Source organism: Gracilinanus agilis, chromosome 3 (assembly GCF_016433145.1).
Source record: "Gracilinanus agilis isolate LMUSP501 chromosome 3, AgileGrace, whole genome shotgun sequence".
NCBI classification, from domain to species: Eukaryota; Metazoa; Chordata; class Mammalia; order Didelphimorphia; family Didelphidae; genus Gracilinanus; species Gracilinanus agilis.
The window spans coordinates 279,729,011-279,756,984 of NC_058132.1; positions in this window are offsets into that span (position 1 = coordinate 279,729,011).

Genomic DNA, 27,974 nt, shown 5'->3' on the forward strand with positions numbered 1-27,974 from the left:
TTTTGGCCAGAATCCAGATTCTAATAGTAATTAAAATCATTATTAGAAACATTTGGCAGGATGGAAGGGGAGAAGAGAAATAATCCATTAAACTTATATTTAAAGACTCCTTTAATAAAGGGTAGAAGAGAATTGAATCTGAATTCCTTTACCTTTTCCATTAGACTATGAACTTGAATTCACGGACTATTTTTACCTCTTTCTGTATCCCTTGCTGGCAAACAGCAGGTGATTAGTAAATGTTTGCTGACTTGATTTGACTTCCCCCTGAACACTAACCAAGTGGTAGATGAAGGGCTGATAATCATTGATTTCTCGAGGTGGATATATTGAAGAGGAAAAAAGAGAATCAGTTGAGAACCAGAATATAATATTCTCTTGCTACTCACTGACTCACTAGACAATTTTTGACTCTAATAACCTACAGTATCATAAAACCATTCAATGTTGGAGCTAGAAAGGATTTGGGTATCATCTTCTTTCACTTTATGAAGGGAATCAAAGTCCTGGGATTTGAAATCACTTATTGAAAGCCAGAGCTAATTAGGAGTAGGGCTGGGGCTAGAGTCCAGGTCTTCTGAGACCCAGTTGAAGGAACTTAACATTATTCCACAATACCCTGGTTCAATCCTCGAACCCTACTCACTTTGTGGAATAAAAAAATAAAATGGTATTGCTCTCTAATACTGCCTAGAATATAGGAAATATAATAAAGAATGAGGGAACTCATTTCCTAATCATCTTGAAGAATCTCTATTTCCTCTTGAGGAAGAAATGATTTTCCCAGAAGCTCACATGAGAACTTAAGAGGTTAAAACAGAAATACAGCAGAGAATTTGAAGCTAATGGAGGAGCTCCCTTTCTGGAAGAGCACACCTTAATGTTGCTGGAGGGAGCTCTGTCATGCTGTGGTGTGTGGAGATTTTTCCATTTGGCTTAGTCAATTACCACTGAAAACTGACTAAAAACACTCTCTACCCTCTGGGAAAAGAAACACATAACGCACACAAAACACTGCAGTTATGACTGGGTGGTGGTTGCTGGTGAGAATTAAGAATTTGAGAAGGGGGATGGCAGAGGGTAGGAGGTAAGCAGTAATGCTAATTTTATAACTTGAAAGCAGGTTAGAAAATTAAAATTTCCCGAAATTTAGTACAAAACTTTGAATAGAGACAGGAGAGATATTTCAGGGCTTGACAAAATACCTCTTTCCCAGTCTTTCAATTTCTCTAGCATTTATGCCCATCAGGTAAATGCTCTCAAGGATTACTCACAGCCCATCTCCTGTTGGCTGTTACCCTACCGAAAGAGGACATTTATTTTGGTCCACCATGATTTTCAATTCAGCTTTGACTACATTATACCTTACATCTGTTCTCTTCCTTTGCAGAGATCCCATTAACCTTCAGATTCGCTCTAAAATGCCCATTTTCTGAGTCACCGCTTTCTGCTAAATGAAAAGGCATGGTTATAGGTTACCAATATCACCCTAAGCTATTTGCCTACCTTTTTTTTTAAAGTAGTTGAAGAGAAGTCTGCTAAAGTAGGCTGGCATTGCTTCCACCTGTAAAAAAAAAGGTAATCAAGAATCCACTATGGATCTTTTTTTTTTTAATGACCAATTTCCTGCCTCCTCTGCCTCAGTCAAAAAATGATAGTTTTTTCTGATCAGAAATGTTGCTTTCAGTATCTCTGCATAAGAGATAGATCTAGATTGAAGGAGCAAATCAAGGGCTTTGAAAATTAATAAGAATGGATAGAGGAGGCAGCTGGGTAGCTCAGTGGATTGAGAGCCAGGCCTAGAGACTGGAGGTCCTAGGTTCAAATCTGACCTCAGACACTTCCCAGCTGTGTGACCCTGGGCAAGTCACCTGATCCCCATTGCCTACCCTTACCACTCTTCTGCCTTGGAGCCAATACACAGTATTCCAAGACTCCAAGAGGGAAGATAAGGGTTTGGAAAAAAAAAAAAGAATGGTTAGAGTCAAAGACTTGTGCTATATCAGAACTCTGATAGTTTCAAAGAGTGCAGAATATGTAAGCAGTAATTATGAAAGTAAATGGAATTGAAATCCAAGAATAATAGTAGGTAACATACAAAACCTTTCCATTAATAAGATAAAACTTTTCCTTTTGTACCTGACTGGGATTTATGTTTTCCAAAGCCAGAATAGAAGATTAAGTTAGTAGTCTTCTTTCTTTCAGAAGATGTAGTTATCCCCAAATGTTTTGTTTTTATAGATGTCTCATCAGACTAAAACAAATGGCTTTATGTTAGGAGTAGACCTTAATTTTGGAAATGATTGACTAGTATAATGGCTAATTATAGGTTCTAGGGAATTTCCTGACCCATTGCCAAAATGTGCTTATTTAGTTTTTGGTCCCATGCTTTTGCTTTGGTCTTTGGGACTAGTAATCATGTGTTATACCAGTAGAGTACCATTTTTATTGTCAAAATGCTAGAAAGAGAAATTCCTTTTCAGCTTCTCTACATTAGCTTTTTTAAAAAGATAAATGGGTACTATTTTAGTGAAGGAAAAAAGCAAATATTTTACCCTTTTGCCATCTTATTTTTGCTGTACATGGAATGTGAATAACAAGGTTCAATTATATTATGGGCTTGTTATGGAGAAGGGAGTTTTGGGTACTGAATTTCTCAAAGAAATCTTATTAGGGCAGTGAATGGATAGAACAATGAATGGGCTAGGAGTCAGGAAAACTCATTTTCAGGAGTTCTGATATGGCCTCAGACAATAACTGTGATCCTAGGTGAGTTACCTAACCATGTTTACCTCAGTTTCCTCATCTGTAAAGTGAGCTAGAGATGGAATTAGCAAACTACATAGCTTTGCAAAGAAAACCTCAAATAGGATTATTAAGAGTTGGTCATGAGTAAACAACAAAGCTTCTCAAAGCTATATCTTTGATATAACAGTTTAATTCCTTTCACTGAATTGTCTAGTTTGTTTAATCTAAAAAAAATCAACCAAGCTAACTACCTGAGTGAACTAATTGATTCATTATGGGAGTGGATACAAAAAGCTGTACCAAGAGGCCCATAGAGATACATCTTTAATTAGGACATGATGTCTGGTTTCCCTGATGCCAGTTTTAATTCTGACCATTACTAGCTAGACAATAATTCCTTTCTGTCCTTGCTGGTTTGTCAGTTGAGTCAAAGATGGCTCTCTTGGTTGTTCAAAACCGGTGTCTACTAAACGGAAATCTTTGGAAGTAAAGGGATCCTGAAAGCTCACTCAGGAAGGTTTGCACACAATGACCAAAAAAAAAGAAGCACTTTGACCAGTCTGAAGCTCAAATGCTCACTCATTCTTCTACACCATTCTTTAAGATTTTATAACTATACAATGATGGCAAAGATCAGTTCATGTGTGTTTGCTGGGTTGAGAAAAGAAAAAGAAAAAAGAAAAACTTAGAATAAGGGGCACACAATAAGTGTGTAATCAATGCTTAACTTGCTGAGTGATATAGGTGCATATGAGCATCTATATGTCTACATACACATGCCTATATAAATATGTATTATATACATATGTACATGGGTGTGTACACACACATGTACACACACATGAACAAAGCCCTCTTTGATGGTTTCCCCCATTGTGAGAAATGAACATTCCTAGAGTTACAAAACTAACCACTGAAACAATACCCTGGAACTTCTACCAATATGGTAGCCCTTTGCTCCTTTTTTCCCCCCATGTGTAAGTGTTAGTTTTGTATGTTGCTCTTCCAGCAGCAAGGCTGCACTATGGCAAGTCTGGTCATGTGGAATGAGGTGAATGTTAGAAACTTGTTCAAAAGGCAAAGAAGAAAAAAGAACTTCATTCTCTAGGAATGAGGATTCTGAGGGATGGTATATGGCCCTTTATATTGTCTCCTTCAGTGAATTCAGTACAAGACAAATAACAAACCAGGGAGATTCCTGAAAGGGAAGCTATCTTGAGATTTCCCCTGGAGAAGTATCCCTCTTAGATTGAGTGAAATGACTGGGAAAGAATTCCCAATATTATGCTTTCAGTTTATTTAACAAATGGAACTATCTGGATTAAAGAACCCCAGACTTGAATCCCTCCCACTGACTTTATATTTATATTACCCTGGACCAGTCATCCATTCAATGAGGGCATTAATCTCAAAAGCCTGAGGTCTCTTCCACACCTAATCATATAACACACAAGTAAACTATTAGAATTTGACAAATTTTAAACTGATTATTTAATAGGCAGCTATTGATAACTTTTATAATGAAGATACTGTCAAGATATCGTTAACAAAATAAAGTAGAAAGAGATTTTTAAAAATCACACCAAATAGCATTAAGCATAAAAACACCATACTACATTAGATGATATAGAAGCTAAAGCTTATTTCCTGTCCTTACTAATGTATAATCGGAAATAAAGATTTCTATTTACTAATATATAATATAGGGTACCTCCAAAATTTTAGTGCAGTTTTAAGTTCTTAAAGCTTGAATGACTTAACTGATTACTAACAGCTTTTTTTGGTCTGAATCTAAGAGTTCATTCATGTAGGCAGTCTTGTTGCAGAAATTCCTTTCAGCAAAAGAAATGAACTTCCTCTATAATTTTGGGCAAGTTTTTTAACCTCCCTGGGCCTCAGTTTCCTCAACTATAAAATGAAGGGTTGGACTGATCCCTCGAGTACCTTACAACTATGATTCTGCAAATGGTTCCATAACTTCATTGTTTGGGGGCACCAAGAGGTTAAGTGATTACCAAATCCTTAGAACACTCTATAGTTTACCAAGCAGTTTCTTCACAGTACTTCTACAAAATAGTTTTGGGCAAGTAATATCAACTTTGACAAATAAGAAAACTAAGATACAAAGAAATTATGAGTGAGTGTCAGTGCTGGTATTCAAATCCAGCTCTCTCCTAATTCCAAAACCGGATTCTATACTATTTCATAATATTAGTCCAGATCAAAAAATAGAAGTTCAGCTTTTTTCCCCATTGGGAAAGATAAATTTTGCTACTTTATGTCAGGAAATTAAACGGCATTTTTTCCTTAGCATACTTCTAATTACCAGAATAGCATCTTATTTATCACCAAAGCAATAAACTAGGGAATAAACAACTTCTCCAATTGCTCAGTTTTAAACATGATGACAGTATTCTTAGTCAATTTTAATCTTCTAAACTGACTTTTCTTAATGACATTTATACAGCTCATGCCATCTATTTGAAATGCTTTGCTCATGGAAAGTTTCGATCCCTTGTCTAAATAAGATAAATGTCCTTCTTCCAGTTTCTGTGCAATGCTTCCTTTATTCATCTATCATCTAGGGTCTCCTTAAATTGAACTGGCTTTAATCTTTAGTCTATACCTATGGCAGCACACATGACCCCATAGTTCCTTTGATGTTTCTAAGTTGAATAATGCTGAGTAATTGGCATTGTGCTTGGAGAAAAGGATTAAAAATGGCCATGGGACAATTACACAAACTAAGGACCAATTATTTCCCCAATTTTTAAATAATAGTCAAGAAGGACAGAGATGTGATTGAGACCCAATATTATAAAAACAAACATCATTGGAAAATGAATTCTCACATTACTTTATGACAAAATTGCTGACACAAAATAAATTCCTAAAATCATATTAACTTAGAGTCTTGTTAAAGATTGTCAAACCAAGCAATTTATCTCTTTGCCCTTCATTCAAGAACTCAGAAAATAATAGTTGGCATAGTCTCTTTATTTTCCTTCAAAAACCAGACCCATAGTTCTAAAGCATTCTATTTTTCCCAATTTTTTCCCATCTTCTTCAGAGACTATATTAGAAAATAATCAGAAAATCATAGAGGGACCTCAGGAGTCAATAACCACCACCTTTTCTCTAGGCTATATGACAGCTAATCCATCAAAGAGAAAGGGTGTCTGACTTAATCTTACAAGAGTCCAAAATCTCCTCTGTTAACCTCTTACGATATAAATGGGCTAGTAACAGCTTTATCCCAATCATTCAACCTTACTCTGAAGTACCATTGGCTAGCTAATATAAAGCCTTACATTTGATCCCAGCACTATTCATAAGTAGATATAACAAGAAAAATCAAACAATCAATCTATAGAAGTCCTGGAGAGGGAAATCAGAACACTTGAGTTGTAGTTCTACCTCTATATTTAATGGCTGTATGCCTTTAAAAGGGTCACAATCTCTCTATACCTTGCTAACAGAATTGTTAATAAGAAAAGCATTTCATAAAGATGCAAAAATGTAAGCTATTTATAGAATAATCTATTTTGCTGATGACTTCTTTGCTCCTAGAAGTTCCAACTAAAAATCCCTCCTTGTATTAGAAACCCTTCCTGATCCCCCTTAGTGCTAGTGACTACCTTCTCTTAGCTCCAATTTTTCATGTGAATGTCTTTTTAGTAAATAGTTGTTTGAATGTGGTCTCCCCCATTAGACTCTGAGCTCCTGGAGAGCAAGAAATGTCTTTTGCCTTTTTCTGTCTTTGTCCCTCCCTCCCCCAAGCTACCCTTAGCACAATATCTCACATAAAGTTGGTGCTTAAAATGTTTATTGACTTGACTTGATTCTACTATCCCTGGAAAAACTTTTATTATACTAAAAATAATCTAAGGAAATATGCTTAACCAATAATCTCTAAAGGCATTAGTTATTTTATATGTGTTCCATGGCAGTATACAGTAAAAGACAAAGGGTTCTTCTGACATTAATGGAATAAATCTCATAGAATACTTTAATCAGGATGTTGAAAGATTTAGAAAAGCCAATGATTCATTACAAAGTGAGCACAAGTGTATTCTGATGGATGCCAATTGTTGATTCATAAATATAAAGGATCAAGTCTAAAATAAAATGGGAAGAATTTAGGAAGTATTCCCTTTCCAAATGTTTGCTTGAACACTGATATTTTGAGTGAGTGACAGGCTGAAATGTTTTTTGCACTTCCTAATACAACAGAACAATGCTTCTCAAACTTTTTGGTCTTAGGACCCTTTTACACTTTAGAAAATCGAGGGGGGGATACCAAAGAGCTTTTGTTTGACAGTTGTATCCATCAATATTTGCTATATGAGAAATCAAAACTGATTGATTTAAAAATACTTATTAACTAATTCTTTTAAAATAACAAAATCATTACATATTAACACAAGATATTTTTATGAAAAATAAATGTATCTTTTAAAACAAATGTGAGAAAAGTAGTATTATTTTATATATTTGTTTTGCAAATCTCTTTAATGCCTAGCTTAATAGATGGCATTCTCATACTGGCTTCTGCATTCTGTTATGATATGTTGTTTTAGTTGGATATATGAGGAAAATCAGGTCTCACAAAGATATATAGTTGGAAAAAGAAGTATTTGACCTCAAGGATGTCCTGAAAGGGTCTTAGGGAGTTCCAGGAATTCTCAGACCACTCTTTGAGAACTGTTGTAATAAATATTAGAATTGATTTAGAAATATTATTCAATTCTACATGAAAAAGAGTAATGCATTTAGAAACTTGGTCTATATAAAGTCATATATATACAAAAACACAATTCTATAATTTTGGCACATTGTCATCTTACATATGTGAAATAGGAAGATATACCATCTCACATACACACACACACACGTGTGTGTGTATGTGTGTGTGTGAAGAATGGCATGCCCCCATTTCCTTAATTTAGAGTCACACATTACACTTAACTAAAATTATACCTTCCTGTGTTGATGAGAGAGTTTCTAAAAATGCATTTGGGATCTGGAAAGCAACCAAAACCTCCATTAACAAGTCTATATTCTCCCAGTAAACAGGGAGATTTAATTTTTTAGCTTTGCAAAGAATTCCTTACAGTTCGTAATTATTCAACTGTTTCAATTATAACTGATATGGAGAGGATTTTTCTAATTGGAAAATACTTAATCTGACCCTTCTTTTCTCTATATATGACAATAGGGACATTTTCATGACAATTTACTGGAAAGTAATACTTTTGCTTTAAAAAATACTAAAATGAAAATCCATCCAACCATCATAAGCTAATTCAGTTCAACAAAGTGATTCTTATCTTCATTCATCACCATCAAAGAAAATTTGTCCCTGCCACATCAAAGAAAATACTGTCTTTGCCACTTACTACCAAGGTGAACTTTGGCAGGTCACTTCACTCCTGGGTCTTGCTTCCCTTATCTGGAAATAAGTTGAAATTGATGACCCTAAAAGTCTTGCCCTTCTCTAAATCCATGATCTTCTGGTCTCCTGCCTCCTCATATAGTGCTCTGGTAATGCTATGTAATTCATTGCCTTATGGGCAATCAAAAAGCTAATTTACCTATAGAGGAGCACAACTGAGAGCAATCACAATAACCTAATCCTAACAACACATGGAGCCAAAAATCTTATAACAGAAAAAAATAAAAGAAAGAAAATTCAGGTTCATCAGTGAGTTGGCAAAAACCAATTTTTAGCTCCAGGGGTAGGATGAGAAAAGAATTTCACAAAATGATAAAAAAATGTGAGCTACTGTAATGTACTAGATATATTGAAAGAAATATTTCTGTTTCCAAAACATCCCGACTATGTGATCATGGGCACATGACTATAAGCTGCCAAGAAGTTGACCATGTCTATCAGTGGGTAGAGTTTCCACGCTGGGCATTCCCTACATTGATAAAATCATGAATACAAACCTTAGACTTAAAGAGTTGTCTAATGGATGGAGAGGTGAAATCATATGTCCAAGGTCACACAGTCAGTGTGTTAGGGGCAGAACTTAAACACAGGTCTTCCAGACTGCATGGCTAGCTGCTTACTAGGCACTGCTCATTAATCTTAAATTCAAGGGTAAAAGCTGAGCAAATTAATTTATTTTTTAAGATGATGATTTTCAACACTTTAATAAGTAATAGGAAGAAATTAATTGGGATCACACATTGAAAATCATACAATTGTTAATGATCCCAAATGGTACACACACATACACACACACACACACACATCTCTTCAACATCGATATTTCTCTGACGCTGCTCTAAGACTGCAAATCATGAAACCGCATGATCCTTTAAGACTTAAAATTACACATAACCCAGAGGGCAATGGAAAGATCAATGGTGGACAATAAGGAGGCTGCAGCATACTAACAATGACAATTTGTCTGCATGATGGGGCAGAAAGACATTATCATGGATATGTATGACTGAAAAAGGATGAGCCACTCATAGAGAGAAAACGAGAGCCAGAAGAAAGACAATCTGAATGCTATGTTTGTACTCCTGAGATATTTAATAAACAAGAGGAAGGCTTTAAGGTGGGAATCACACAGGGTAAGAAGGCCTAATGGGACTTCAATCTGCAACAGTAGAGGGAGTAGAAAATACTGATAAAATTATTAATCTATTAAAATGGCATTAAGAGGCTATGGTGTGGAGTCAAGAGGACCTGGGTTTAAATATGACCTTGGATATGTCCTACCTCTTTGATCCTGGGCAAATCACTTAACTCCAGTTATCTAGCCTTTACTGCTCTTCTACTAAGTATCAATTCTAAGACAGAAGTAAGAGTTTAAAAAAGCAAAAAAGTCTATGGTGGCACACACCTTTAATTAATACCTGAAACGAAGGAGGTTGACGCTGGTAATTTTCTTATATTTAGGAATTCTGGTCTACAGCAGATTAAGCAGATCAGGCATCAACACTAAGTTCTGCAGAAATATGGTGGTATGCCCCAATAAGTTGGGCACCATAAGGCTACCTAAGGAGAAGAGGCTCATGTTAGAAATGAAGAAGACCAAAGCTCTCATGCCGATCAGTGGTGGGACTGGCTTGTGAGTGGTTACTGTATTTCCAACCTGAGTAAGATAAGGAGATCTAGGGAAAGGGAAGGAGATGGGGAAGAGAAAGGAAAAAGGTGGAGGGGAAAGGAAGGACAGAGGAAAGAAAAGGGGAAAGAAAAGGAACAAAGGGTGAAGGAAGAAGAAAAGGAAAAAGGGAAGGGAAGAGAAAAGAAAAGATGCCCTTGTGTTTGGATATAGGACAACCATTTTGCCATTACAGAAATTACAGTTACCTAACAAACAAATTACTTTATAAAACAAACTGGGCATTTAGAAAAAAAATGCCAGCAACTCAGTTCAATGAAAGCAGCAGGATTCAAAAGAGTTATCAAATTAAATTGCCCATGTAATACTAAATTGTTTTAACTCCTTGTAGCTAGTTAGAATTCTAACTCCAGAAGAAGTATAAAGCAGACAGTGCTACCAGCAGCAGTTGATATCAGATATCACCACTCTGGAATCACTTCTTCATAAGTCTACCATTGAGGTGGGAGGAGCATATAAATTTCAAAGAAAAAAGCAAAATTTCTTCAAATCTGAATAATAACCCATCTTATTAAATAGTTCTATTGGGCTAGCAATTTTGAAAAAATTTCAATAATATGATGCCCTTGAGTTTAGAACTAAGTCCACAAAGACAAGTTGTTTTTAATCTATAGCTTTGAAAATATATGAATAATTTCTCTCCAGAATAAATGCCCTTTTGTAAATATCCACAACAAGATAAGTTCATTTAGCAGCAGCTACGTAACAGGTTTACTTTAAGGATATAATGAATGAATCTGTATTTCTCTTAATGACTAAATAAAGTGTATTTGTTGAACAAACCATCAGGTGAGATGGGTACTGTGGCAACTCAATGCACTGTCTTGAATTTTCAATGGCTGAGTTGTCTTCTCAGACTTCAAGTAGGCAAGTACAATGGGGCCTCCTTACCCAAGGTTTTACTTTCTGTGTATCCATGGTCAACCCAAACCAAAGGAAACCCACTGGGATATGGGAGTCTCTTTTGCTTCCATTTTCAATTTTTCTTAGGGAATTTTTTTGGGGAAGGGCATGGAGCACTGAGCTGAGGAGAAAGAGTGGAGAGAGAGAACACATAAATACGAGCCAATAGGTATTTGTTTAAATCTGTGGCTTTGGCCATCTATGTCAGTCTTGGAACATATCCCGCACAGATAGGCTCAGAGCTCTACTGTATTTGAAAGATGCTTGAAAGACTGTTGGGGAGCCCTTCACACTGGGGAGGGAAGGATTTTCTTTTCCAGAACACCATACTTTGGCTTTAGAGTGAAAGGAAAAAGAAACTCTTGTTTTTGTAGTCCTTAGCATTATTAACATAATGACAGTATTGTCAATCTAAAACTGGAAGTGACCTCAGATACCATCTAGCCCAAATTTCTTATTTTGAAGAAAGGAATCTAAGGCCCAGGAAGTTAAGAGACTTCCCCAAGATCAATAGAGCAAGTGTTTGAACTAAAGTCCTCTTACTCAAAATCTAGTGTGCTAATTATCACATCCTACTTCCTCAAAGTCTCTAGTTGTCTTTATATTAAATTCCTTGTCAACAGATTGGGGGGGGGGGGGGGGGGGGAAATGACAGAGTGAAGAGTATAGAATTGTCACCTTGGTTTCAAGTCTGGGATGCTTAACAGTAATAGGGGAGGGTAGAAGAGGGTAGAAGAGGCAAAGTCAAGGAATTCAAGTTTTGGACATGTTGAGTTTAAGATGTCTGAGGGGCAGCTTGTTCAAGATGTGTAATAGGCAGCTAGAGACTTGAGAATGGAGGTAAGGAGAGAAGTTAGGGCCAGATAAGATTTGAGAATCATCACTAGATATGATAATTGAATTTCTGGTTGCTGATAAGATCATTAAATGAAAGAGAATAGATGGAGAAGAGGGCTTATGGCAGAGCCTGGAGTGGGAGGATACCCATAGATAACAGGAACAAGCACTCTTTCAGGACAAGAACTAAGAGAGAGGAGAGACATGATAACCTAGAGAGAAGAAGATATCAAGGAGAAGAGGGTGAGTGACAATATCAAAAGCTTCAGAGAAGTCAAGAAGGATGACGTGAGCAAAGGCCATTAGATTTGGCATTGAAGAGATTGTTAGTAACTTTAGAGTGAGCAGTTTCCAGTGAAAAGATGACATCGGAAGTCAAACTGTAGAAAGAGGGGGGAAAAAGTGTGAGGGAGAAAATAGAGCCAATGATTGCAGGTGACCTTCTGAAGGAGATTAGCCACAAAAGGGGGAAGAGACATAGGACAGTAGCTAGTAGGAAAGATGGATCACGTGAAGGTTTTTGGAAGATAAGGGAGATAGGATCATATTTGTAAGCTTTACAGAAACACCCAAGAGACAAAGAGAGATTGAAGCTAGAGAGAGAATAGAAATGATAGAGGGGGGCAAACTTCTGGAGAAGACAGAATAGAAAAGGATCGCTTGTGCATGTAGAGGGATTTGTCTTTGCAAGAAGTATCACCTCATCATGCTAAAAAGGGGTAAAAGTAGAGATAGTAGCAAAGGTACCTTGGGAGATGGGAGCTGAGAAGGAAAGAAAAGGAATCTCTCAGGAAATGGCTTCAATTTTCTTCAGTAAAATATGAAGCAAAGTTCTCAGATGAAATCCATTATATTTAATTAAAACAACACTGTATGTAAGGATTATTTAGTATACTTTTTTAAATCTTCACCTTCGTCTTAGAATCAATATCAGTTCTAAAGCAGAAGGGTAGTAGGAGCTAGGCAATGTGGGTTAAGAGACTTTCTCAGAGTCACATAACTAAAAAGTGTCTAAAGCTAAATTTGAACCTAGGTCTTCTTGACTCCAGGCCTGGCACTCTATCCCCTGAGCCACCCATAGCTGTCCCTATCTAGTACAAGGATGCCATGCAGATATGCATAAAAATAGGAGCACTGAGTAGGCCTTTGTTTAATTTTTTTCCTGGATCCATTTTTCTAAATTTGACTATCCCTGACTGATTGCTAACATACCCTCAGGTATTATATGAGTATTCCCTTACAACAATGTCCAATATGTACCAATATGCATATAATATACATATAACCCAGATCAAATTGCTTACCATCTCTGGGAAGAGGGAAGGAAGGGAGAAAGGGAGACAAGTTGGATCTTATAATTTCAGAAAACATGTTAAAATTATTATTCCATGTAAGTGGGAAAATAAAATTTTTTTAAATCCCCTGAGCCTTAGTTTCCTTAACTAAGTGAGATAATTATACTGAATAAACTAATTTAGTAGAGGCAGTATGGGGCAATGAGAAAACAATCACTCCCTCAGTGATCTTAGCTAAGTCATTTAATATCCCTGAGTGTCAGTTTTCTAAAGTGCAAAAGTGCCTAAGTGAACTCTCTTAGGTCCTTTCCAACTCTAGATCGATGATCTTTCTATTTCTAAAATTATGTGACACAACAAATCCCAAAAAGAGAAGGGAAATGGGGGAAAAGGCATCATGTGGATATAAAATAAGCAACATGTGCAGCAGTTCAGATAAAGTACGGCTTGGAGACAGACACTGCCTTGGATGGTTCCATTCCTCCCATAGGCAGGCAATGTTCTTTCTGGCTTCATAGCTCTTGGGCCAGACAGCTGATTCCTCTGTAGGATTTTCTCCCATGCCATTGAAACTTCTTCACCTTGGAAGCTCACTCCACCCTTGGACTACTTTTCACATTGGAAGTACTTTCTGCCCCTGAGGACTGGTTCCTCTCAGAACCTCCAATATAAAGAGGAAGCTCAGGCCAAAAAATGTCTTCATTCCTCTTACAGGCTGCATTGCTGGCTCATCTCCACAGGGCTTTCTCCACACCCCTACCCTGGGTACCTTCTTCTCCCTGCTCCTCCTCCCCATCAGATTCCCCCCTTATGTACTGTTTTATTTATGCCAATAGAATAAAATATCCTTGAGAGCAATGACTTTCTTTCTGTTTAAATTTGTGTTCTCAGGATAAGTCCAGTGCCTGGCACAAAGTGAGTACATAAAAATCTGTCCTAATGTGACTATGTTGGGGAAAAGTTGGGGATAATCTTGTAGGCAAAAAAAAAAAGTCTTTTGTGCAGGTAAAGATTTTGACAATCTATTAAAAAGGATTTTCTGAATCCTGCCTTTAAAATGAGCTTAATGCAAATTATTCCTCACAGGCTTGTTTTAGGTTATGTTGTTTCAGTTCAAAAGTCATTTCCAGGGTCTTCAGTTCTAAAGCCATTTCTAGAGATTATGTTTGTTCAGTTTGTTCCCAGGTCACGTGCTTAGATATTTTCAGTTGCCTCTTCTGATACTAATACGACACTTGGCTTACATGCAGTGAAAACTCTGTTATTACAGCTTTTGGGGTGGATGAGTTTTGTGGAACATGAAGTACAATACAGTATGTTTTGGGTATTCTTTTGGCTGGTAATTCCCCAAATAAGTAACTCAGTCCTTGTGCTGCCATATAACCCAGGGCCATATTATTATTACAATTCTTCTCTCTTCTTCACCCCCACCATTATGTCCTGTTATACAACACAGGGGAGGGGTACCCCCTTCCTTAAAATAGATGGCCACAAGGGAGGAAACAAAGTGCTAGAGGCATTGGGAGCTACCCCAAACCTGGCCAGAAAGGCAGTTTGGAGAACAATGGCTCATAAACACTGTTTTAGATCTTAAGAACCCTTAGGAAAAAAATTAAACATCAACTCTGAACTTGAAATTTCCATCACACTGAGAAATAATGCCACACATCCAGAGGGTACTCAATAAAAAGTAGGAATTATCATCGACCTAGCCTGGGAGAAGCACTTGCTCATTAAAAACTTCTTCCTCAACCATCTCACTCTTCTCAGCTGTTGGTTACTTGACATGACTCAGCCTGCACTGAAGCAAAAATCAATTTACTTGATAATTTACAAGTTGGATTTCAAGAATTGTGCCATACACATTTGGGGGTTCAATAAAAACTTTGACACAGTGAAACATTCTTAAGAAATCATGGCAAGTACTGATTTTCTCACCCTTGAAACTGATCTCATCTCTACCTCTTCACATAGTAAGCACTTAATAAATGCTTTTTTAAAAATTCACTCATCTCGTGAAATAAACAGAACTGGAATGATCAACTATGAAAACCTGGTTACTCTCAGCAATGCAATGATATAGGATAATCCTGAAAAACTTATGATGGGGAATGCTATTCACCTTGTCAATTTTATATCTAGAAACCCCAAGTTTGCTTCTGTCCCTTGGGAAGCTTACCTTGGGGGAAGACCCAGACTGACCTTGTCACAAATGAATAGTAAACCTTAAAATACTTAATGATGCCAGTTTAAGTGGGACTAGTAGACATAATCAAATCTTAAGTATCCTTTCTGTCTTAGAAGTTTCTCCCATTGCATCAGAGACCTCTCCCAAATGGTCCAGCTCCTGGCTGGAACCATCCTTTTGTATACATTGTAGTTTAGGACACTTCCTAATACCCCAGTCTCTGGCTACAGCCTCTTTCCCAAGCCTACTTGTAAACTATCAGTGTATGTTCGCTGTACTTAATTCCTCAAAAGGTATATAAGTCCCTAAGTTCTAGTATTCCTTGACGAATCATCCTTGGCAGTGCGCTCTCCCAGAGACACTTTCCCCAGAGCCCGCAGAGCTTTGGCTCTGTGTGATATTTAGAGCTTGGCTCTGGGTGGTGGCCAATTATTAAGGATTTGTCTCTTATTCTGATTAAAGATTTGTTTTTTTATGATTACTATAGTGGTTCTGTGTTTTTCCAAGGTGAAAAGCTCCAGAGAAAGAACTGCTGGAGTCATCTTTCTCATCAATGTATTTATGGTTTTATTTTTGGGTTTTGGTTATGTATGAATTTGCTCTTACAACAATAACCCATATGGAAGTGTGTTTGCACAACAATAAAAAAGAAAAGAATTACTGATCTCAAAATTAAGCCACCAATTTCAATGGTAACATGTATTCATTTTTTGTAGCATTTGGGTCTGAAACTCATATATTAATGTGAAAGATTCCATTAACTGATAATTAAATTGAATGTTTCTGAGAAGGCCATCATTGGAGAGCAAAGCATCTTATTATGGTTGAACCAATCCCACATCCCAGCCTTGGGATGAGAGAATAAACTTTAATTAGTCAGAAAATAGTTAGAGCTAGGAAAACACATAAGAGATCATGTGTCACCCCTTCATTTTATGGGCAAAGAATAACAATAATAATTTCTATCATTTATATAACATTTTAAGATTAATACATTTTATAATACCCCTGTGAGGTAGGAAATATAACTTATTACTACATCCTTATTCTATAGGTAAGAAAACCAAGGCTCAGAGAGCTTTTGACTGCCAAAAGTCACATAGCTAGTGATTAGTAAATCTGGAACTAGAATATAGAATCCAGAAGTCTCCCCCAAGTTCCACATGATTCCATGTAGGAAAAATTCTAGGCAGATATGGATTTGGGATCTTCCTTAAAATGAATCCATAGAATATCTAAAGCATCTTAAACAAAAATGAACCTCCAGGCCATTGAAAATAAGTTTCTGTGGTTTCCCAAACTTCTCTGGGTTTTTAAAGAATGAGGATGACCAGATCTATCAACTTTGCTTTTATCTTTGTGCCAAGGAGAAACCAAATCAGTCTCCTAAAACTAGAGAAAAGAAAAAATATTGAGCACATTACAATCTCTGCTTATCCTGGGCACATATGACAACTTGAAAATTGGAAGAAAAAAGATTTGGATTTTCCTACTCAATTGAGTAGAACTCCCGGAAAGGATGGTACATTATGATATAGATTTGAATATAATTAAAGTTAAATCATGTCTCACATATTCAAAAAGCCTGTTAGAAAAACCTAATGAGGAAGATCTTAGCCCTGTCCCCAGACACTAGTGTTCTAAATGGGTGCCACTGTCAATGTGTCTAGTCTAAGTTGAATTAACAAAACAATGAAAACCATTTTCTTAAAATTCTGAGAGCTAGAGGGAAAGAAAGGGAATAATAAAGGCTCTGTCTACAATGTGCCAAATATTATACCAATCAAAACTCAAATTCTTAATATAATAAAACCAACTTTTACTTTACATTATGTACTGATGAGAAAAGATTATACCTGCAGCTGTACTCTTACAGATGTCCAGTATCTGAGTTACTTTGTCTTTATTGAGATTCTTAGAGGGCACAGCACCTAATTTTGGGAACTCACTGCTTTCTTTTTCAGTATCACTGAATTCTATGCTCTGTTGTTAATTTTTATCCAGTCAACAAGTTGCAATCAGACTTCAGCAGGAACTTCCTACACTAAAGGCTTGGTCATCATTTAAATGGACATTATTCTTTTTTGAAATTCAATTTTGTATATTTATATAATCATATTTTATGTTCGTTTCAGGAATTATGATATACATGTGTCTAATTCCAAAAACAATTTATTATACTTATGTAAAACATACAATTTATATAAATTATATATGTATAAATATGTATAAATATGTGCATAACATATATGATATCATCTGTTATTTCACTGAAATCAATAGACTATTTTTAATGTATAATACTGGTCATCTAGCCCAAGAGGTTAGTTTAATCTAAATATTAGATTGGGAAATTTTAAGAGCCTTTGGAATCATAGATTTCTTCTCTAGCCAAGCTATTTGAATTCTTTGCCCTTCAAAGCTACACAGCTGATGGCGTTTTGTTTTTGTTGTTTTTAAAACCCTCATCTTTTGTCTTAGAATAGATACTATGTATTGATTCCAAGGCAGAAAAGCAGTAAGGGCTAGGTGGTGAGACTTAAGTGACTTGCCCAAGTTCACACAGCTAGGAAGTATCAGAAGCCACATTTGAACCCAGGACCTACCATCTCCAGGCTCAGTTCTCAATTCTCTGAGCCACCTCCCAAATAAAATCATGCTATACTCACTTCAGGCATGAAAATAAAATCCTATAAAACTCTTTTCCCCTACTTGTACTGGCCTTCACTAAAAAATTTGGAAAACTGGGACTTATGGTTTCTTTCAAGTTGCTTGATAGATTTGAACTTCAGTTCAAGAATACTTGTTTATTAAGCTATTCATTAAAAAATTGATTTGGAAACATACAGAAATCACAAAAATGCTTCAGAAGAGCTGCCAACCAAACCTCCTTGATGTCTTAGTGAATTACAAAAACAAATTCTTATATAAATATGTGCTTAAAGTGAATCAGTCTCCTAAGAACTACTCTGAAACAATAACTACTTTGTGGATACCTTCAAATTGGGTGTTCATTAAGTTCTATTTTTATGATTCCATAGATAATTTGTTACCAAGTGTGAATGATGTCCAGATAAGCACCTGGGTCATGTCTTCCTATAAGACCCAAATGAATCATTCATTAGTATTTGGAAAATCATGGAGAATAACACTAAGGGCATCAAATCAAGACTAAGTAGTCTAAAGGAGGGAAAGAAAGGGACAGGGACAGAATAATGGTTAACTAGTAAGGACAGTCCTTGTCCTCAAAGAGCTTATACTCTAATAAGAGAGACAACATGAAAACAAATGTGTATTGGGCAAGCTATATACAGGATAAATAGAAAATAATTAACAGAGGAAAGACATTAGAATTAAAAGGGATGAAGAAGGATTCTTTTCCATGTGAACTAGAACAACCTCCAGGAATTGATGCAAAGTGAAAGGAGCAGGAGCAGGAGAGCATTATACACAGAGACTGATACACTGTGGTAAAATCGAATGTAATGGACTTCTCTACCAGCAGCAATGCAATGACCCAGGACAATTTTGAGGGATTTATGAGAAAGAACTCTATCTACATCCAGAGAAAGAACTGTGAGAGCAGAAACACAGAAGAAAAACAACTGCTTGATCACATGGTTCGATGGGGATATTATTGGGGATGTAGACTCTAAACAATCTTCCTAGTTCAAATATCAATAATATGGAAATAGGTCTTGATCAATGACACATGTAAAACCCCATGGAATTGCTTGTTGACTATGGGAGGGAGGTGGGAAGAGGGGAGGAGGAGAGCATGAATCATGTAACCATGGAAAGTTTTTCTTAATTAATCAACTAAATAAAATAAAAATAAAAAAAATAAAAACTGACTTCAGATTAGGACTACAACCCTAAACAACTTCTATAGACAAAAAAAAGGATTATTTTAGAAAGTAGGATTTTAATTGGGACTTAGAGACATTATAGTTTTATTTCTACCACCCTGGTCAATCTCTTCTAAAAGTGTGTCAGATAATCTGGATACCTTCTAAAATATAGGATTAAGAAATATGCATGATGTCCCAGCTATGGTATGGCGAGACAGCACAGAAGAGGACTCTCTTGAATTAGTCCCCATGCTGCTATTCATACAGAATATATATTAACTATTTTTTACCAGTCATATCCCACTATTGATTCTTATGGAGATTTGAGTCAATCATTCCAATGCTTTTAGCATCTTCAGTTTCATTTGTGTTGATATTGCAGTCACAGATTGCAAGCCTTATTTAAGTCAGAGGATAGACTTTGAGAGTTGCTCCTCTGCTGGGAGAGCCATCAACAATCCAGGGTCAACTACATATCAAAATGAGGCATTAGGGTAAGATCTGAATGGAGGCAGAGTTGATTAAAATCCCTTTTCCATGGGAACAACTACTAAATTACATTTCCCTGGTCCATTGTTGGCATAGTTATTTGACTTTTTTTTTTAGTCTGGGTAAAGACTTTATACTTAGATTAAATCCCACTTTTTTTAGATGAGTTCCAGCTTATTGAGATCTCTCTGAATTATGATTATGTCATCTAGCACATTAGCTATTACTTCTAGAATTGTGTCATCTACAAGTCTAATAAGTATGTCAACTATGCCTTAATGTAAAACATTGATATAAAAAAATGCTAAAGAGGGCAGGGACAGAGAGAGAACCATGTCCTTGCCGTTAGACACCTACTTCAGGGTTGAAATCTGTCCATCATCAGTGTTCTTGGGCTCTGGTCATTCAAATAGTTCTGAATCCTTACAGCAGGGGTCGGCAACCTTTTTGGCCATGAAAGCCATAAACACCACATTTTTAAAAATGTAATTTCATAAGAGCCTTACAGTGCTCACAGTGCAGCTCCTGTAACAGCGCCTGAAAAAAAATGGACTTTATGGCTCCTGCAGAAAGAGCCATATGTTGCCTTACAACTTCACTGTCATCCAAGACATATTTCTTGATCTCAAGGAGATCATGAAAGACTTTGTCAAATGTCTTCCTGAAATCTAGAAAATATTTTATAATAAAACATAGTCTTTGCACTCATGAAACTTAAGTCTAATAGAGGAAAATGAGAAATATGCAATTAAAATGAAAAATGGCATGATAAGCACCTTAGAAAGGTACAAAAGAAAAATGAAATCCTAAAGTGCTCCCCTTTGAAAATTTGAAGGTGTAATAAAGGAACTTGTTTGTTTTAAGTAGATCTCTATCATCAAGGAATTAACTGAAAAAAGCAAATTTTCCATTAAGAATAATCTGAGAGACAATTGGGTGGCTCAGTGGATTGCGAGCCAGGCCTAGAGACAGGAGGTCCTGGGTTCAAATTTGACCTCAAACCCTTCTTAGCTGTATAACCCTGGGCAAGTCACTTGATCCCCATTGCCTACCCTTACTGTCTTCTGTCTTGGAACCAATACACAGTATTGATTCTAAGATGGAAGGTAAGGGTTTTAAAAAAAAAAAAGAATAATCTTTCCATTTCTTTTCAAATGCCCCAAAGGAAATAGTGAGGAATCTCACAAGACATTGTGTTAAGTAGGAAAATAGAGGTAAGAGGGGGAAACAAATAGCAGAGGAAAACAAGAAGGGGACCTGATTCAAATGGTCTCACTATAAACTACATTGATTTATATTACTTTCAAATCCTATTAAATTTGCTCATTTCATATTAACTTTCTTGATTCATTTATTTTTATTTTGACATCTATAAACAAAAACTTCAAAAATTCTGATAAGTGAATTAAAACGTTGATCAACTTCAATAAGGTAATTGGTTAACATAACAATATTTTCAAAAAGACTTCCTTATATAGTACCAAAGTGCAGAAAAGGTCCTTGGAAATAAGTTACTCTAAAGTAACTTAACCATCTACAGCATACTACCCTGATCCTCCTCCCTTCTCTGTGCCCCTCCTAGCCAATCAGCTTCTTGCCTTCATTTCTCTGTTTGTCAAAATGAACCAAAAGATACTTGGCTCAGTCCCAAATCTCTTAGATCTGGTTCTATTCTAAAAACAAGCAGAAGCTACCTGGGATTTTTTTTTCTACTCATATTCATTTAAGCTCTTTCAATGTTAAGGGTCATCAGGATGTCAAAAGCAGTGTCTGCAGCTCAAATCAAACCCGTGGCTGCTCTTATCTGCCTGTGCAGTGTTTTCCTGCTGCCAGAGAAGCCTTTATTATTTTTTAAAATACTAAATGGAAACACGTGTGCTTGTGAAAAGCTCATAAAAGAATGGGGTCAGGGGTAGGAAGAAAGAATATATGTGATTCACAGAGTATATAGCAAGCAAACAAGCAAAAACCTAGAAAATGTATGTGGCTAGACCATTTAAACTGCACATTTAAATTGTGATCCATGCTAGGGCATTGTTTCTCTGTAAGTAATTAGTTGGGTTTATAGATTTTTCAAAAAGCCTTAAGCAAACTATTTACACAAGATTGGTATATGATGTATGTCACGACACATTTCTTCCAGTTGGGTCTGTAAGTCACAGAGCCCAACACTTCTTCCTGCCAAATGGGGAGTGGGGCTGTCATAAATTCTCTCTCACATCAGTCATCAGCAACTTTTGAACATTTATTGTATTCAGAGAAATATAGAGGAAATCGGAGACTTGATTCCCAAATTCAAAGAGATGATAATCCAAGGTGTGCCTGTGGGGTGAGATGGGGATGGGAGAGAAGAGGGGGAAAAAAAGAGAGACAGTGGGAAGGAAGGAGGTTAGGAAAACATAAATTTGTAACATTAACTTACATTTAGATAGTGTTTTGAGAATACAACACACTTCCAACACATTTCCTTATTTGATCCTCTCAACAAACCTAAGAGGCAGGGAGAGCAACTTTTAGTGATTCTATTTTTAGTGATGGGAAAATTAAGGATCAGAAAAGTAACATAACCAACTTGCCCTGAATCACACGGTTACTAATTGGCCAGGCTGGCCTTGAAATCTAGATCTTTTTACTGAGAAAGCAAATGTTCTTTTTTACTGTTCTCATACAGTTTCATGTTACTATGGTAAAATAAAATATTTATGACGCAGAGATAGGGACTGGACATGTGACTTCATTGGGAGAAAAGAGAAGGAAGAAACAAGTTTTATAAGCAGCTACTATGTGCCAGGCACTGTACTTAAGTGCTTTACAAATATTATCTCATTTCATCCTTATAACAATTGTGCTAGATGGGAGCCATTACCCCCATTTTATAGTTGAGGAAACTGAGGCAAACAGAGGTTAAGTAAGTTGACAAAGGTCATATGACTAGAAAATGTCTAAGACCCAATTTAAAGTTGAGTTTTCCTGACTCTAGATCCTCCAGTGTTCTTCTCTTCACTGAGCCACCTTTTTGCCTCACTGGTAACAAGAAACTTCCTCTAGGAATGCAAGTCTGCACTTCTTTGCAATTTGCAGTCTTCAGATAGAGCAATGAGACATTGAGTGACCTAACTAGGACCACTTAATCAGCATGTGTTGTTGATGAGACTGGAACCCATATCTTCCTGGCTTTATTAATTCAAAATACTTTCAACCTCATATAACTAGATCTATTTGAAAATAGCCTAATCTGGAGATGGGAAAATATAAAATCCTATGCAGACAAATACGGAAGAGTCTGTTACTTTATATACTAGTAAATTGTACAATACATACATATTTTAGTCAACAAAAATGTACTTACTAATTACCAACTCTATCCCAGGTATTGGTGGAGATATGGAGCATGCTCTTTTCCATAAAGAAATTTACCTTCTAGTTCAAGAGGAAGGGAAATGGGGGAGGGAGAAGCAGACATTTATTTGTGAAAATATAACTAATAATATATTACCACATGCATTTATAAGTGAGCAAAATTATTTAGATGTCAGTATGATATAGTGGAAATAATTCTAATAATGTATCTGAAATCACAGAACTTGAGTTTGAATTCTTGTTTTGCTATTATATTACTAAGTTGCAAGCAAGTCACTACTCCTCAATGGGTCTCAATTTCTTCATTTGTCAAATGGGATTTATATTAGAAGATCTCCAATGGCTCTTTAGAGCTTATTATACTAGAAGAGGAGTTGAATAAATGAAGTCACATTACAGTGGAGTTACATCTTACTGGGAGTGAGGTTCTAAAGTTAGCATGTTCAGTAATCAAGCTTACATTCTCTCCACAACAGTTCTACAAAGTAAATAGCCTCTGGTATGTTGAATTAATATAGGTAAGGGACAGCAATACCAAGATTTGGAACTTCAGAATAAGGATTGGCTCTAAAGGCTGAGTCTTTTGGGTTGAGTTGAAGCCGAGTTCAACACTAACTCAGCTCAGATGACAGTGGTACCCCACTGCTCCATTTCTCACTTAGTGTTCCCACCCTCTCAAACTTTGCTTTAACTCACTCATGTCCTAGCCTGTGGAGCAAATTCTTCTTTCTCATCTCATGTTTACTACCAGGCATATTTTAGCAAATGTTTATTGAGTAGAATTGTGGACAGAACCACATGTACTGCTTAAATTTCTCCTCCCTCTCTTACAATTGCTGTTCAATTGGGCAGTCATGTTCAACTCTACATGGTCCCATGGACATTGACAATGGCAATTTCTTGGCAAAGTAACTGGAATGATTTGCCATTTTTTTCTCTAGTGTGTTCCCATTTTAAAAATGAGAAACTGCGGCAAATCAGGGTTAAGTGACTTCCCCAGGGTTCACACATCTAGTTTATCAGGACTGATTTAAATTCACATCTTCCTGACTCCGGGCCCAGAGCTCTATTCATTGCATCATCTCCTATTTGTACTTGAATGTAAATATGTTAAATGCCTATATATTAAATGATTCTACTGTATGTATAACCAGTTATCATTGTCAAGAGAAAGAGATCTGAACATTAAGTGATTCAAAAGATGAGTTCTTTATAATATAGGCTAAAGTCTCAAATAAGAATTCTAACATATAGAGCAAATAGGAACATATATTGGAGGGAAGGGAGAACAAAAGTATAGTAAGTCCTGTGTATGGTTCATTGGAAATAGAATTCATGAGCTAGCAAGATAGTTAAAGAGACCCAGAGTCTGGATGGAGAAGACTGTGAGCCAGGTATTCCCTATAGAGAAAGAGGAAGGTGATCTGGAGATTCATAGGTCACAACAAGAAGGAAATGTACAAACTGGGATAAATTTTAATAGAAAAAAGATGGTTGTTTGGTAATGTTAGAAGAGAGAAAAGGCCCAAACGTTGCAAGGAAGTATTGCATCCAAATTCTTGAAGGAAAAGTTTAAAAAATTACTGGAAGAAAAAGGAAATCTATAATTGGCGAGGGGACTTCTATTTACTCCTCTCAAACCTAGATAAATCTAGCTACAAAATAAACAAGAAAGAAGTTAAGGATATGAACGGAATATTAGAAAAGTTAAACATGATAAAACTCTGAAGAATGTTGAATGGGAATAGAAAGAAGTATACTTATTCTCAACTGTGTAAGGCACCTTCACAAAGGTTGACTATGTAGCAGGGTATTAAAATAATAAAATAATTTAATAAATAAGTAAAATTAAATTAATTAAAATAACAAAGTAAAATAATAAAACATTTAAAATAATAAACAAATGCAGAAAAGTAAATTATTAAATGTGTCCTTTTTCTGAAAATAAATACAATAAAATTACATTTAGTAAAGGACTATTGAAGCATAGATTAAAATTAATTGGAAATTAAATAAACTAATCCTAGAGAAAGAATGCACCAAAAAACATCACAATAACAATAATTTCCTTAAAAATAATGATAACGATGAGACATACCAAAAATTTGTGGGGCACAGTCAAAGGAATATTTCAGGGAAATTTTATATCTCTAAATGTTTACAGCAATAAAGAGGGCAAGAGATCAATGAATCATGCAACTTAAAAAACCTTAAAAAACAATTAATTAAAACTGCCCAATTAAACATCATTGGGAAAAAACTGAAAAATCATCAAAACAATTTGATACTAGAATAAATAGAGTAGTTGATCAATGAAACAGAATGTATATGCAATATACAGAAGCAAATAAACACAGTAACCTGGTGTTTATAAACCCAAATATTCCAGTTTGGGGAGATAAGCCAGACATATGTAAGTAAAAGCTCAAAAGGTGATTCATTCTGATTCAGCTGTCCCCATTCTATTTCTCTGATTCAAATGCATCCTTCCTAAAGCCTTAAACTCAATCAATGAATCAAATTTTTTGCCAACAGAGCATTACTACTGTAATCAAAGGTGTAAGTATAGCTATACTTCCTCCATTCCCTAATTTAAGTCCAATGAAATATAAATTTACTTTCCAGAATGGCTTTCAATGTCACTTGCATTATCATGAGTCAATGAACAGAGCATTCTACCATAACCACAAGGTATCAATACAGATTATTTGGATGATCATCATGTTAACTATCATCTTCCAGGTGGCACAAAAGTTTCTGGCATTTCCCCCACCAAATCTCTACAAACAAGAGCATCTTTACTCTATGCCTTTACATGTCTATAATCTAATTGATTTATATCTCCCTACTAAATCTTATGTTCTGCATTTTCCAAACCTTCACTAAGCCATATCACTATTCCCATTACTTTTTCCTGTAAGTCAACCACTAGCTCCTATTGTATTACATACTTTTGAGACAGATCACTTTTATTTTTATTTCCATTGTTGTTATTTAACTTATTTTAAATTTACAAAAATATATTTTCTCTCTCTCCCCAAAATATTTCCTCTGTTGAAAAAGGGGGGCGATTCTTATAAATAATATGCACAAGTATCTCTTTATATCACCTTAAGATCTGAAAAGTGCTTTGTAAATACATCTCATTTTATATTCACTAGAACCCCAGGAGGGAAGTGCTATTATTATCCCCATTTTTAAAGATGAAAATACTGAGCAAATAAAGACTAGATGACTTGCCATATAGCTATTAAGAGTCTGAGGTTTTATTACAACTCTGGTTTTCTTAATGACAAGTCCAGACCTCTATCCACTATACCACCTAGCTATCTCTCAGAATTAGTCAAGCACAGTCAAGTTTCTATAATCAAGCAAAATGAATTCTTGCATGCCCTCATTCCCTCATATGTAGATGTATACATATACAGACATACATGTATATATATACACACCTACACTCAAATTTATATACACATATAGATATACACAGAAATATATACATGTATATATATATATATAGCGAGAGACAGATAAGTCTTTCAAAGTTTCTTTGTGAATATTTCCACATTCGCAGCGTTTTTGCTGTATAAGTTGTTCTAATTGTGTTCACATCACTCTTCAATTCCTATAAGTGAAACAAGCTACTATTATGAGGGGACAGGCATAGTGTGGAAATGATTCTAGCTTTCTATCCCTCAGAGCTACTATCAGAATAGGATAGTGGGAAGAATATAGTAAAGTTAGGAGAGATTTGAATTCTAATTCTGTCTCTGACATTTGCTAGTAGTGTGACTATGAAGCCTTGGTTTCCCTCATCCATAAAATTATTATTAGTAGTAGTATTACCTGGAAGACTTATTCCATGATAATAATACCTGGAGTATTTCCCCCCAGGATAATAATATCTTGATGACTTCCTTCAGAGTTGTTTTAAGAAGTAAATGAAAATGCCACACAAATTTCGACAATTATAACTGGTTAAAGGGATAGGATACAGACTATCTCTCAATAAATGAGATGGGAATAGGGTAATAGATGGTGTGTCGATAATAGATAACAATGGACAGAGTAGAATGACTTTGACTAAGCAAATTCCTGTGGAGTATCTCCATTAGTTAGAATTTTCAGCGAGGTGATAAGGTCGACAGAGTGCCTGGTCTGCAGTCAGGAAGAACTATCTTCCCAAATTCAAATTTGGTTTCAGACACTTCCAAAACACTTAACTCTGTTTGCCTCAGTTTCTTCCTCCATAAAACGAGCTGGAGAAAGAAATGGCAAACTCCTCCAGTATCTTTGCCTAGAAATTACCAAATGGAGTCACAAAGCATCAGCAGGATTGAAAAACGACTGAATAGCCTATTGCTTTTCTTTCCTCAACTCTGGAATTGTTCTGCTGAGGTTTTATTCCAGATGTTCAAAAAACAAAATTATAGATGGCATCACATTTCCTCCTCAAAACAGTACAGAGACCATCATCCCTGAATTTGTAATTCTCCACTGGCACAGCCCATGAAAATGTATTTGGGGGAGTGGTGGCAATGTGGGCCCCAGGAAAGGAGTATGGTAGGCCAGCAGAGTTAGAGGGAGAAAGAGAAGGAAACAGACTTCCTACTTTCCCAGAACAACTAAATTCACTGAAGGAAAATCTCAGAGCCACTGGCTACCCCTCCTCAGCTCAATTTAATTTGCTCCAGGTCCTAGAATGCTTAGTTATACAGCTAGCCTTAAACTAGGAAGTACCAGTTTTCCCACAGCCTACTATGCAAAGGACCACTAGCTCTCAGCTAGACCTCAGAATGGGAAAAAATAATGGATGGTAAGTAGAAAGTTTCCTAAGTTAGTCTGTGTGCTACACCATTGAGGATAGAATCAGTTTAACTATTTAACAACTTCATCAATCATGATAATATCTTAGGACAATAGACCTAATTTATCCATTAATAGTTTATTTTGATCTAGTGTCTTCTAAAAATTAAGCTCTACACTGAATTTTATTTAGCCACCACATCAAAAGAGAAATGATCCACACTGTGGAAAACTGTTATAAAAAAGCTGTTCAAAACACCTTCCAAATGCTTCAGTATTTGTGTTAGTTTCCCTTGGCTTTAAAGTCTTGGGTGATCAGTTAAGGATGTGTTAAGAGCCTGAACATCTGACAAGT